The following is a 13,351-nucleotide window of genomic DNA, read 5'->3' as shown; positions in this document are numbered from 1 at the left end:
GCTTCGATTGACAATTTTATAAAATAGTGTCCCCTTTGTGCAACCGTCTTGAAAACCGCAAGATTTACCGGAAATGTGTATTAAACATAAAGCAGCATGCGTTTCATCTTCTCTACAACGTCTGTTAGCAACATTTTTCGCTCCCATAAATATTTCGAGAGTTAATATCGAGATATGCGCAGAAACGATACTCGTATGTCTTCATGTAAGTGTCCGTTATGCTTGTCCCATTTTAACCAAATTGAAATATGTGGCAGATATTACTACAGTTGTATCAGTAGCAGAGTTCATGGAAATCCGGTCAGTGGTTCTTGAATTGTTCCGTGCGTACATACAAACAGACGGACGATTGGAGCAAAAGTAATAGGCGCTCCACCGGGCTCCTAGCTGCCATTAAGAAGAAAGAAAGAAGTAGTGATGTAAGATGAACCACGAGAGGGCTGTGCAGCACATGAAAGTCTTCCATTTCCTGTCACAGTTTGCAGTCACCATGGTTTGAAGTGCATCTTAAACAAACCGGCTCTCCCGCTGTGCTGCCTATATCCACGTTTCTTTTTCTGAATGACAAAACAGAACTATTTCTTCTGATTTCAGATCTCCTTAAGGAGGAAAGTGAAATTATACTTATTTCAAAGAACAAAGAAACTGGGAAAGGTAAAGTTAAAGTTGTCACTGCGTTTTACTAATTAAGTACTACGCACTAAGGCGTAAGGAAGAGTGGATTATGTAACAAATTTTCATGAACTCAGAACTAGGTTGAGGTGAGTGGCCAGCTTCATGCCCCGGCCGCTTTACCCCCAGGAAAAGATTGGATAGGATAGGAGGTTGAGTGGACACCAGAGTCGGTCTGGACGACGTGGAGAACAGAAAATTCGTGATCCTATTGGGACTCGAACTCCGACCCCTCGGCCAGTAGCTATATCGACTACGCTATCCCGGCTACTTAAAGAGAAACTAGCACGTAGTTTAACTTCATGATCATCTTTGTGTGTCTGAACCCCTTGAGAGAATTTCGAACTAATCAACAGATTATTAAAGAACTTTGTAAAGGTAAAGTTTTCCCTGTGCTTGACTCAGCTCAGCGTACTCTTAGCCTTGCCACTAGATGGGGATGTGTAGCGATTTTCATTCCCAAGTCAATTTGCCTCCTGAAAAATAAACGGCATCCACTCAACCCACGGAAAAATCGTTGGGTAAAGGAAAATGAACGTCATAAGTGTACAAATATCTCTAGTCTAAAACGTTTCTAACCTCTGAAAACGAATTAAAACAACGTCACTGAGCGAGATAATCACGATTCACATTATAACTGCAGTAAGACTGCGCTGTATCAGCAAAGATCATCATAATTCTATGAAATGAACATTTGGGTACTACTTTTCGGGTTACAATGAATCTGCCTCATGAAGAACTTGTCGGGCTGGAAGTAAAGAATTTATAGCGAAGTAAATCTGAAGTAAATAAACAAGTACCAATATATGTCCATTGCGCCGAAGTTCTCTTTAAAGCAATGCAAAAAAAAAAAAGAGCATGCTCGTATCTTATTTCCTCGTTCACTTGGATCATTCGACGAGTTAAAGTGGATGTAACTTGAATTAGTAGGAAATGTGTTCGAATACTGGCCGAGATGCCTGATACACTGAACCCATTCTGTCTTCTTCACTTTTCCTTAAACTTAATGCCATATAATATATATATTATTTATAATATGTGCATATTTTTAGGATGGATTGAATAACTAGCAGAGGATAACACGAAACTAACTATAATTCAATTCCTAGTGTGAGCCACTGGTTTTTGATTACAGGAACAAAATAAACATGCTTATATGATCCATAAAATCATTATAATATTATATAATGGAAACCCAGGAGCGAAACATTCCATACAGAACCCTAACGCTATTTCCACATGAAAACATATAACCAAATTATGTAACAACACATAAGGGACATGTAAAGTTGGATGTTTTATCAAACTTCGGGACAGTCACTAACTTTCTAATCGAGACAAATTAATGGTCTCCTTCACGACCCTATCTCCATCAAAACAACTGAGCAACTTCAGAGCACTAAGCACGGATTATACGAAGTGTATATCATATTAGTTCAGAAACAATATTCTAGTCAGTAAAATGTAACACTAAAGAAGGTCAGTCCGTTACTGAATAAAACAAAGCAAAGAAATCTAAAAGGAAAAAGAGAGAGAAATTGACTTTTCGAATTCTTAATTGGATTTTGAACGTGTCTAGCCCGATTCTGATCACAAAAACTGATGTAATATAATACTTATTTCTGTTTGTTCACCTACTCCAATCGGTGGTGCCAATAGTTTTGTAACATTCCTGTGTTCGTTGTGTGTACCTTCTTCAATTATTCATCCAATCAATTCTGCCATTAATTCTAATATATATGCAATAATATTCTAAATGTGAAGCCCGGATAGAGTATCTCATGGTGTAAAATTATATGTTACTATGATTTAATAGTTGCTATATCTGAGCATCTTTGTTCTATACGTCAGTTATATGTAGTATATGTAGAGTGACACTGGGTAGGTTTTTCTTCGAGCATTTAGCTTTCCTCACTAATTATCATTTCACCAATGCTGCATTCTCTTATCTTCTAACACAGACTGGTACAATAGGCCCATTTTAGGCTGAAACACACTAGTTGTAGAAATTAGCAACCCACCGAAATATAAGAAGATTGAGGAGACAGTGACCGCCTGACCTACCACAACCCGCAGATGACGATGATTAAAACCATCACCATTCTTTACAGGGCCTGTCAGAGTATAATCACTGGATGGCTTCTCTACTCAAGACATCTACTTAGAACAAATTTACTTATTGCTCCATATTATCGAGAGTAGATTGTAAATACTCTATTAATTAAATAAAAAATACCATAAAATTCAGTCTGATTTCATCCCCCAAAAGGAAGCCATACATGTAAGGAGAGGAATAAAGTCTGCTTCATATTTCACTTGACCTCACCCGTTGATAAGTGGAAGTATCAAGCGGAAAACATACTCTTTTCATTTCGATGATACTAGTCGTAGCTTACAGCGGAGATACTGTGGGACGAGAGGCTGTAAAATGAGTTCCACATATGACTATTTACTATACGAACTTACCCATGGATCCTATATGAAATTACATTGAATTTCTGTAAATGGAGCCTTTACTTTAAATAATAATATACCACATCCATCTAAACCCTTTTACTCAAAGCCCGTTCATGTGAATTCATGGTTGGAGAGACATCATCATTCGCTGTACTGACACGCCACTCCAATTATGTTACAGCCACTGCACTAAAGGTGTAGGCAGTAGACGCAGGAACCTATCTACCGTTTTGTTCGGAAGCCTACTCTGTAGCTTACAGTTTAATATTAGCTTCAATCTATTATATCCACTTGATTAACGCTTTCTTCGACGTAGAGAAAATAGTTTATTCCAAATTTTATTAAACAACACACGTACCACTCTATTACCGATGTTGAAGCTCTGCTGAAAGGAACTATGTTCCCTTCAGGAATAACTTTACTATCTGTACTCTTCAATAAGAGTAATATACATTTTTTTTAATTTGCTTAGTAGGGGGTGGAGTCCAACTGGGTACACTCGGCACGGCGGCCACTGATTGGCCTATTGTAGCCTGCCCCAGGTGATTATGATGATGGAGAATTTGGTGGAATGAAGATTGGCAGGGAAAGCCAAAGTACTCGGAGAAAACCTGCCCCAGCGCCACTTTCTGCACCACAAATACCACTTGACCAGACCCCGGGATCGAACCCGGGCCGCCGCGCTGGGAAGCCAGCGACTAACCGCTTGACCTATGGCGCTGCCTTTCATTAAGAGTAACATTATAAAAATCTAGTTTATTTACAATAAACTGGGATTGGCTTTGGATTTGTTTAATGAAGTTTATCCTCTTGTGCCTTTTACAGTGCCGAACTGTACGGTGGCTGTGAATAATGAATGGTAAGAATGTGGAAAGGAAAGAAATAAAATCGCTTCAAAGTGCAACCCCAGAGCTTTCCTAAAAGCCAATAAAAGAAGGATAGACCTCACGCAGGATTGCCGGTCTCCATGCCAGCGCCAAACACTGGAACTACGAGATACTTGTACACAGGAGGTTGTTATGCACTATGGCATGACGTTTGTTAGGAATAGTTACACTGAGTTTGTAACTGTTAAATTCTCAAGTTAAAAGCATAGACTTCCAGTGATCAGGGCAATTTTTAACGGTTCGCCTCTTTCGCTTTGCATTTAATAATTTCAGTATGGAATAAAATTTTCTTTTGAAATGAAACGTGTACTTATATGACTTGTTGCTCAACAATAAGAAACCTCGAATTCATTTTTAGCTTATTTTCCTTATTTTGAAAAAAGAATGAAAGTAGGCTTACACGATTTCCACACTGTGTTTTTCTTTATTTGTAACGTAAGTTGGTATAGCTCATGACATCCGAGCCCAACTCAACGGCGTACTTCTTAAATCCCTCCCATCATTCTCTGTGACGGTATCCTTCCTATTGTTGCTGGGCAAAGACACTGTTAAGTGTATCCCTCCTTTCGTTGATACGCAACGGCTAGGTGAACATGTTCCTGCGGCAGACATTACAAGCAACAGTAGAAGAATCATTGGACGTGTGTATCTGCGGGACTCTATGCCTATCCTCCTATAGTTTCTCGATAATAATTCGTAAAGACGTCCCCACCGCCGGTCACGGTAGCCGAGCGGTCTAAGGCGTGCACTGTCTTCGCTGACTTGGAAGCCGGGATCGTGGGTTCGAATCCCACTCAGGGCATGGATGTTTGTGTGCGGTTTTCTGTGTTTGTCTACAGGGAGAGGCCTTACGACGAGCTGGTCACCCGCCCAAGGAGTCCTACCGAATGTGTAAGATCTAGAAAAACCGAAGTGAACGGAGAAGTTCATGGAGGTAGCCCTTGGCCCACTGGGGCTGTAGTGCCAAGAAAAAAAAAAGACGTTCCCCCTGCAACAAGAATTGCTGGAGGATTCGATTTCTATGCGTTCCGTGTCATGTCAAAGGAATATAGGCGATTAAGTCCTCCCAGAATTTCTGGTTCTCTAATAAATCTCCTTGCGATTACACTTAATGAGGTTGTCCTTTCCTTTGCCGGGGGTTACAAGTTTACCGAACTGAAGGCATGCTGTTTTCTCCAAACATCCTCTTGCGTTCTTACACGTTTTGTGGTTATAGTTGTCCGTGTATCGTACTGAAAAGCTCAGCACTGGCTAAATCCAACCAAATTCTGCGATCTCTTTGTAATCATTCATCGGCGCAGCAGATGATAAATACGAGTAAACGAGCATCTTTATCGCTGTGATAAGGACACCTTCCACTAATCGTAAAGGCATTTAAGGTAAACAGTGGCACCCTTACGGTCCTTCTTATGCTACTGATGAACTTTTCCTAAAGAAGGCACTTTAATCCAATAAGCAGAATTAATTGATGAAAGAATGAAACAAGTTGACGAATAAACTTGTATAAGTTTTCAGAATGTCGAGCCTAATTATATACGATTTTTGTATAGAACAGTATAGGAATTTTTTTTTCAGTCATGTTTAAACCAACTTTTCGAAAAATGGTGAAACAGAAAACTCCTTTGTAAGTTTTGAGATTTTCACGGCGATAACTATGAAGAAAGTCGTCTTCTGGGTTTTGGCGCCGTGTATTCTTCGTTTTGGCTGACCTTTCGGAGGAAAGTATCGCCTCCATCTACAGAGGAGGTGAATGGCTTGTGAATGCAGATAGCAGTAGCGTAATTACGTCGGCCAAAACGAAGAATGCACGGCGCCAAAACCCAGAAGACGACTTTCTTCAGAAAACTCCTTTGTTTGTAATAGCAATTATCCATCCTAATTAAAGTGACGTTTACAGCAAGAGTCCTCATTTCAATTACCACGGCATTCTAATTAAATAGCTGTAGGAGGATTTAAAAAACGATTCTTGTCTCTCACAATAGCAGGAGTGGGCAATAATTCTTATTCGGGAGCCAGATTCAAACTACTTTAAAGTGAGTACAGGCAGAAGAGTCGCAAGGGAAGCATCACGTTAAATAACTGTGGGTTATGCGCAGTGGCTGCACATTCATTATAGCAAATACGTTCATATGATAGCATCATTAACAATTAATGGGGAAGAGCATTCTAAACTTCGACATGTATGCTGAAGGTATGTGTCATTCATTAGATAGAATAAGCAATGGACCCCACTCGACTTAATGTTTGTAGATATAGTACCTGATGTTATTCAGCATGCTAATGTTTTACTGGGAACCCCTAAATTTGCTGTACTGTGTCTGTAACTGGCCTTGTGGCTGTTGACTCGGCAAGTAAATAATGAAGAATTGAACTGAATTATTATTATAATTATTATTATTATGCTCAGTCATGCTAACTTTATATTTGTCCCCTAGGCTGTTAATTTTGCAAGTAAATAAACAATAATTGAATTATTTTTATTTTTGTTGTCATTGTTATTCTCATTAATGTTGTTCGTGATTTTAGGTGGTGCTGTCCCTATCCAAACATCGCTACATGTAGAACTGTGCTGTTCTGCGGGCTATGTGTTTCATGTTCCATATACGGGAGAAATTTGTAAACTCGAAAATGTGCCTGAAGAAAATAGTTGGAAAAAATATTTTAAAAACTACCACATACTGAACACAGTCAATCGAGTACCTTAAAACTGGATTTTTAATGAAGACCAAGCGAGTGGACTGTTGTATCCTATTGTTATGGGCTCTTTTTAATATTCTGTGTCTACTATAGCACTAAAAGCTATTCCTGTATGTGTGGCAACATATTAACGGGAATGGCTACATCTATTGTAGGCGTTCTTTGTTTGATACAAATGAGTGGGATGGACTTTTGTTATAGCAAACTATTATTATTCAGCGATTTTTAAAGTTTTTTTTTATTGAGGGGTCTACATAAACTCATTGGTTTAATCTGGATTTGAGTTACATCGGCTTAAATGTAATTAAGCGTATGTCGAATTTAGTAATGTATTTAGTCAAATTTTCACAAACCATCTCAGGTAAGAAGACGGAATTACAAAACAGACATATTATTAAAATCTTCATATTCTGAAAGTGTAGTTTCAGTATAGTGTAGGCATATTAAACGAAACATAGGGTATAATAATTTATGCGATTATTCTGTGTAATATATTTAGTGTTGTTGCTTGCAGCCGTCAAGGACACAATTTATGACTAAACAGTGTAGTATCCTTACTGTCGATACATCTGGCAACAACATGTTTATATGTATCTACAATAAATTAACATCACGACCAATGAGGGGTGGAAAAATCGCAAAGAATGCATTAGGACACTACATAGTACACCTCAGACTAAAGTACATCTGTCTCTCTCGTTGGAAATACTTTGGAGGAATATGATAAATATGCTGAATTTCCAGTGTCCAAGATGTGTGTTAACTTGCTAAATATCTAAGGTGATACACCTTGTGTTATGGCGAAAAAGTGATGCAAGGAAGGTTACAATATTGCGTACAATATAAGAATAGCGTTATTTCGATTAATATTTTAATATCAAATATATTTTAAATTTTATAGTACGGAGGTGACTATCTGCTTCAGTTTATATAATATTAAATAATTCTTCAATTTATCTACAGACTATATCTGTGGGTTCTGATTTAAGAAAGAACGAAGTCTATTATCTTAAACAGAATTAATCGATCCATCTTCGTAACCAAAATTCGGTTATTTTTCTTGGAGGTAGGAAAATATTTGCATGTAATGAATTATTTATATGAGCTCCCTTGTAAAATATATATGCTAAGTGATCTCTATTTCTTTTCTTGATGTGCAAACTGTAACATAAATTCCAGGAATCTTCTAAACAAATGGTTATTTACAAATAGTTAAATAGGGTGTAGTCCAAATAATTCACGAATACAGGAAATTGCATTCAAAGCTACAATCTGGAATCTGTGAAACAGTGATCACAGTGAAGATTGGTTTCTAAGCTCATTTAATAGTAGCTGAACTGAACTGAAAGAATATTTGACGCAAATATGTAACAAAATAATTCTAGAGGACCAAGTTAAAGGAAAATACAAGCGAGATTTTGAAGTTCACTTTCAATCAGGGTTATGCACTGAATCTGAGGAGAAAGTAATCTCATAGTGCTAATAGAGTTTGCAGTTCGGTTCAGAGTATAATTTCATTGGAGATAACGCAATTTGTGTGTGTATGCTGTAAGCAAAATATGAGTGATTAAAACAAATCTCATGGGAAAGATCCATGTTCTCACTCTATATTTAATTACGTTTAGGCAAAATTGAAGAAGGCAGACCTCAGTCACAACAGCATCGATTTATGCTGAATCTAGCGACACTTAATACAGAATCCTCAGATTATGTATGTTAACACACCTGTTAAAAATAAGCAGCTTTTGTTAAGCATTATCTTTCTGATTGTTAACCATATTTAGTGAACCACTGAGTTAGGAAAGTATGTACTTGGTACAGAAATAGGTCATAAAATGTAAAAAAAAATCTATACTAAATATTGTTTCTAAGTAAAGAAATAAAAACGTGGCAATGGTAAAAATTATTGATGTTAGAAGTTATCTGTATCAGCAAAGGTGTATATAATGCATGCGGAAATGACGTATGTTAAGATACAGGGCATAACCTTTGAACCTTGTTTTCGCGGTGATTTTGAATTAATGTAAAAGAAATTTCAACCGGTAATAAAGCATAAAATGCTAAATAAAATCCATTAATGAGAAAAGATTATTACAAAAACAGAATGTAAAATCATAATATGCATAATACTTTCACACAAATGTTGAGACACAATAGAGAGATATTAGACGTTTGTACAATTATCTAACTTAATAGGTTCTAAATACATTTCTAGTGGCCTGAGTTTTCACAATTTGCATGTATTCTCTCAATTTAAGCAGATTAAATATTTCTACATTAGTTCAAGTAATCTGATTCTATTTATTTTAGATAATTCCAATGCTCCAGTTGAGTGAAGATATAAAAAAAATACCGTAAAATTCCAAATTCCATCGTAGTATAAACATTGTTACTCAACCGAACTATTTCCCAAGCTAAACATGCATCATCACAACTTTTGCGTCTCAATCATAGTTCTATCTTAAGTATATTGAATGTATTCGACGTTTCGGGAGTTGTCTCTACTCTCATTTCCATGTGAACCTATCTCATTACAGCACCATTCACACCACTCACCTATTGAGAAATGGATAGTAGTTTTATTTAGTATTTAAATGGCTTCTGGCTCAATTTCGACAGCTCTCACTAACGACTTATGTAAAATAAAAATAAATAAACTCAAGAGAATATATATCTGTATTACGATAACCATAGGACCAGAACAGAGTCAAACGCGAATATCGTATCAATTAAACGTACAATACCCCGAAAGGGCCAATGTCAATTTCGAGGCAAAGAATGGACTGCTATATAAACATTAAGAGAATCACAATTCCATCTTCATTTCGTCCTACCCAGGGGTCTCTCTCCAAATTAGATTCCCAATCAAAACCATCTAATGTTTCCACTCCATACGTCTGAAAGAATGCGATACACGCATAGTTCATATAACTCATTATGTGTCTCATTACAGTCTAATTTTCTCCGATTTCTATCTAGTAGAAAGGTAAAGGTATCCCTGTATCAGACCGTGGAGGCCTGTAGGGTTATGAGACGCCGAGGCTCACACATTTTCGACACAATCTGCTCACAGATGGCTGTAAGGATGATAGCCTTACGCGCCGGCCGCCCTTTACCACTAGAAAGATTCCTGGTACTCATTTCTGTTAGAGACTGAGTCAACCCCAGGGCCACAGTGCGGCTTGAAGGATTAGGTAAATTGAAGAATCCAGTGACTTCATTGGGAACCGAACCCTCGACCTTCCGGCCTGTAGTATAGTGCCTCAACCAACTACGCTACCGCGTGCCCCCGATTTCTATCTAGTTATACTTAATATTCAAATATAACTTTTTTATTATATGCTTCCAAATTACTTCACTTCTCTTAGAGTAAGAAACTAAGAAGCGTGGGTTACAAGCATCTCTATCTACGGTCCTTAAGGAAACAAATGCAAGGCAAGCGTTTTCAAACTTAGAAACGTGGATTCTGTTATTATTTTATTCTTAATCTCATCGTGATTATTAGTTGTACGTATCAGTATACTCTATACATATAAAAGTTTATTTCTAAATGAAATTTTCAAAGAATGTTCCCACAAAAAGCTGCTGAAGCGGTTACGAGATTGGTCGTCGGGCAGAGCCTCGATAATCGGTGAAAATAGTGATTATATAAGAGTGGAGCAGTTCATGTTCTGTTTTGTGTTGTAACTGCTCCGTTTCAAATACGTGATCACGAAATGTATATGAGCCTAATTACTGTGTAACAAACTCAAGTTTAAAACTTAATACCGATGGAATAAGTTGTAACGCATTTGATCAACGTGTTGCCAGGCAGCAGCTCTGTAAACACGAATACAGGCAACAGTAGAGGAAGTTGTGTTTTCTATGTAGTTCGCGCCAAACAACATTAGGAACGGGGTTCTCTGTGATCAGTTGCTAGGCTACTCACCGATTCTTACAAGAGGTCTGTGTTTTCTGTGTGATCCTTGCCGCGGCTATATAACGGGATTCCAATAATAATCAAGGCTATAACCTGTGTGGAGGTGGGGTCGAATACATCCACCGTGGCCGTGCGAGACGTGAGGGGCGATAAAAAGAGAAGTTTCAAGTCTAGGACACTAAAATATGGTCAAGACTACTAAGGGACTCGGACCCGAGAAAATTGCGCTGGAAAGAGCCAGCATTGTATAAAACAGACGGATCTGTCCTCCCTTCAGAGAGGGCGACCCACAAAAACAAGACCGTAACTGCCATACAGTAATAAATATCTGGTCAAGAACCCCAGACGCGCCTCGACACTAAGACTTACTGACTGATGACAGTCAGTCACACTGTGACTTTGACTTGACTTGAACCAAGGCAGTGGAGAGTCCAGGATGGTTCAGCAGTTGAGGGTACAAGAACGAGAATGGAGCGTGTCCTTAGTGAATTGTGAAGACTGAGGACAAATTAGGACAGAGGAGTGCAGAATGATTGAAGAAAAGAAGATTTCATAGTGATCTGAAGTGATAGTTTCTATACTGAGGTCCGTTGCTAGGAGACGACTAGTGGAGTCAGAGAATGCCAGTGCGTGTGCAACAGTGAACTGCAAATCGTGGAAACAGCGATAGCGCTGTACTAATGTGATTAAGGAGAATGTAACCGAAGTTCTAATAAATCCAATCATCCGAACTACATACCGTCATTTTCGTGACGCGTACCATCCTACATGTGACAACATAATTAGTATTTAAAACTCATTTATCGTTGTTTTATCAAACTTTCATACTTAAATGTCAACATTTTGCTTCAAAGACTACTGTTATATTGCGTCTATTCCCTCAATTTCATTATCAATCATAAGACTTATTCAGTGACCATCTAAATGTATGTGCTAATGAGTGATTCAATACACGTAAGCAATTCTTGCACTGTACATAATGCGATATGACTAACAATTTTATCGATATATATCTTGCGGATCCAAATTTAGGAGAATTTTTTCACAACCACTCTTTCATTCAGAGGAGGTCAGTTGATACTGCAGCCTGGCGAGCAAGGTTTCACAATGTGCATTTCACCAGGAGTTTCTGTTTCAGATTTTTTGCCTACTTTTCTTCTAAACTGATATTGATATGCTAGCAGAAGGTCTACGTTTACAACCGTTTTGTCTAATGTCTACAGAACCTTATCGAGATAAAGGAAAGTAAAAACGGTTTGTAAGTGTAAAAAAGAAAAGAAGAACCAGTTTACAGTATGTTTAAAACCTTTAAAATTATTAAAGCTTTGACAACACATTGTCGTTGAATTTTATGTGAAACGCTGTGTTCACAGACAGCTTAATATCAGTGTCTAAAATGTCATTTCCTTTATTATTAAGAAGTCAAAAGTTAAGAACGGGCTATAATAATAAGAATACATTTTCAATATTTTTGTTAGCAGAATTCGGCATCTTGTACCAGGCCATGTCTGGACAGTAAGTTTGGAAAAGGAAAATGTCAAATGAAGGTCATGTAAACCCGCAAGGAGATATTAATTCACGAAATGCTTTGTGTGCAGACGTAAGAGCGTAGGTTGATATTTGAGTAACTTAAAATAAAAACATACATGAACAAAGACCAGAAATGATCAGCAAGGTGACTCTGTTTATATTACGTCATTTGTTTGGACAGTTGCGGCATATTCATGTTAAAGTCTGCAACCATATCCTCGCGAATACCGACACATCTGACCAGAGAACTGAGACAATTTCAATGACAATTCGTAAAACTGAAGTATTTAAATTTTTCTAAGGTTAATAAATGACATCTTATCACATATCTGTAATGAAAGGCCTAAAGCGAATGAGGTTTATGAATGACCTGCGTTAGAAGGATACAGTCACAGTGGTACCAAGGTGTCATTTGGAGAGGTTGTAAAAACAAACAAAACCTCCTCTGAGATTCGAACCTGGTACTTCGGGACACTTCTTCTCTGTTTTAAAATATTTCGAATAGAGTTACTTAATATCATACATGAAACCACAAGTGGAATATTATCTAAATCATTTAACATATGATTTATACTCTCAAAAATTTAACATGCCTGAAAGGGGCTCGATAGTGTTAGATTATAAGAATATAGCATACACGAACAATTGGATATGAGAGAGCTGTGGTTGTAACTGCGTCCATTACAGAGGAAGCGATCGTGGCCTATTTTGAGTTATAATCCTGGAATTTGACTGGAGGGAATAAGCAAAGCTATTGAAACCCTCAGTCGGTGTTCCGGACAAGACTGAAAGCGTTCATATCTAGAATACAAGTCAAAAGCCTTACGTCTTGAGCCGCTCTTCTCCGTGGTACATCAATCATTCGATGCTAAGCACTACCTTCAGTCATTGATGCTAGATTTTTTTAATTCTTTTATTGCTAGTGGTGTGGAACTAAGTCCCTTCTGGCCTATTGTATCAGCCCCAGATGATAGGTGAGGGTGATTGTGAAGCAATTGGTGGAATGAAGATTGGCAGGGGAAATCGAAGTACTCGGAGGAAACCTGCCCCAGCGCCACTTTGCCCACCACAAATCCCACTTTACCAGACCCGGTATCGAACCCGGGACGCCGCGGTGGGAAGCCAGCGACTAACCGCTTGAGCTATGGCACAGCCCTTGATGCCACGTGGTCTGACTTACTATCGGTGA

General features: G+C 38.0%; 1 protein-coding gene across 4 annotated transcripts in view; it reads right to left on the bottom strand.

Moving 5' to 3' along the window:
- LOC111861720 (ras-related protein Rab-37) overlaps positions 1–13,351 on the bottom strand; it is an 89,700-nt gene that overhangs the window by 28,244 nt on the left and 48,105 nt on the right. The window lies entirely within an intron of this gene.

This window comes from Cryptotermes secundus, unplaced genomic scaffold (assembly GCF_002891405.2).
Source record: "Cryptotermes secundus unplaced genomic scaffold, Csec_1.0 scaffold235, whole genome shotgun sequence".
Lineage (NCBI taxonomy): Eukaryota > Metazoa > Arthropoda > Insecta > Blattodea > Kalotermitidae > Cryptotermes > Cryptotermes secundus.
Note: the sequence above shows the minus strand (reverse complement) of the source record. Positions and strands in the feature narration are given on the sequence as shown.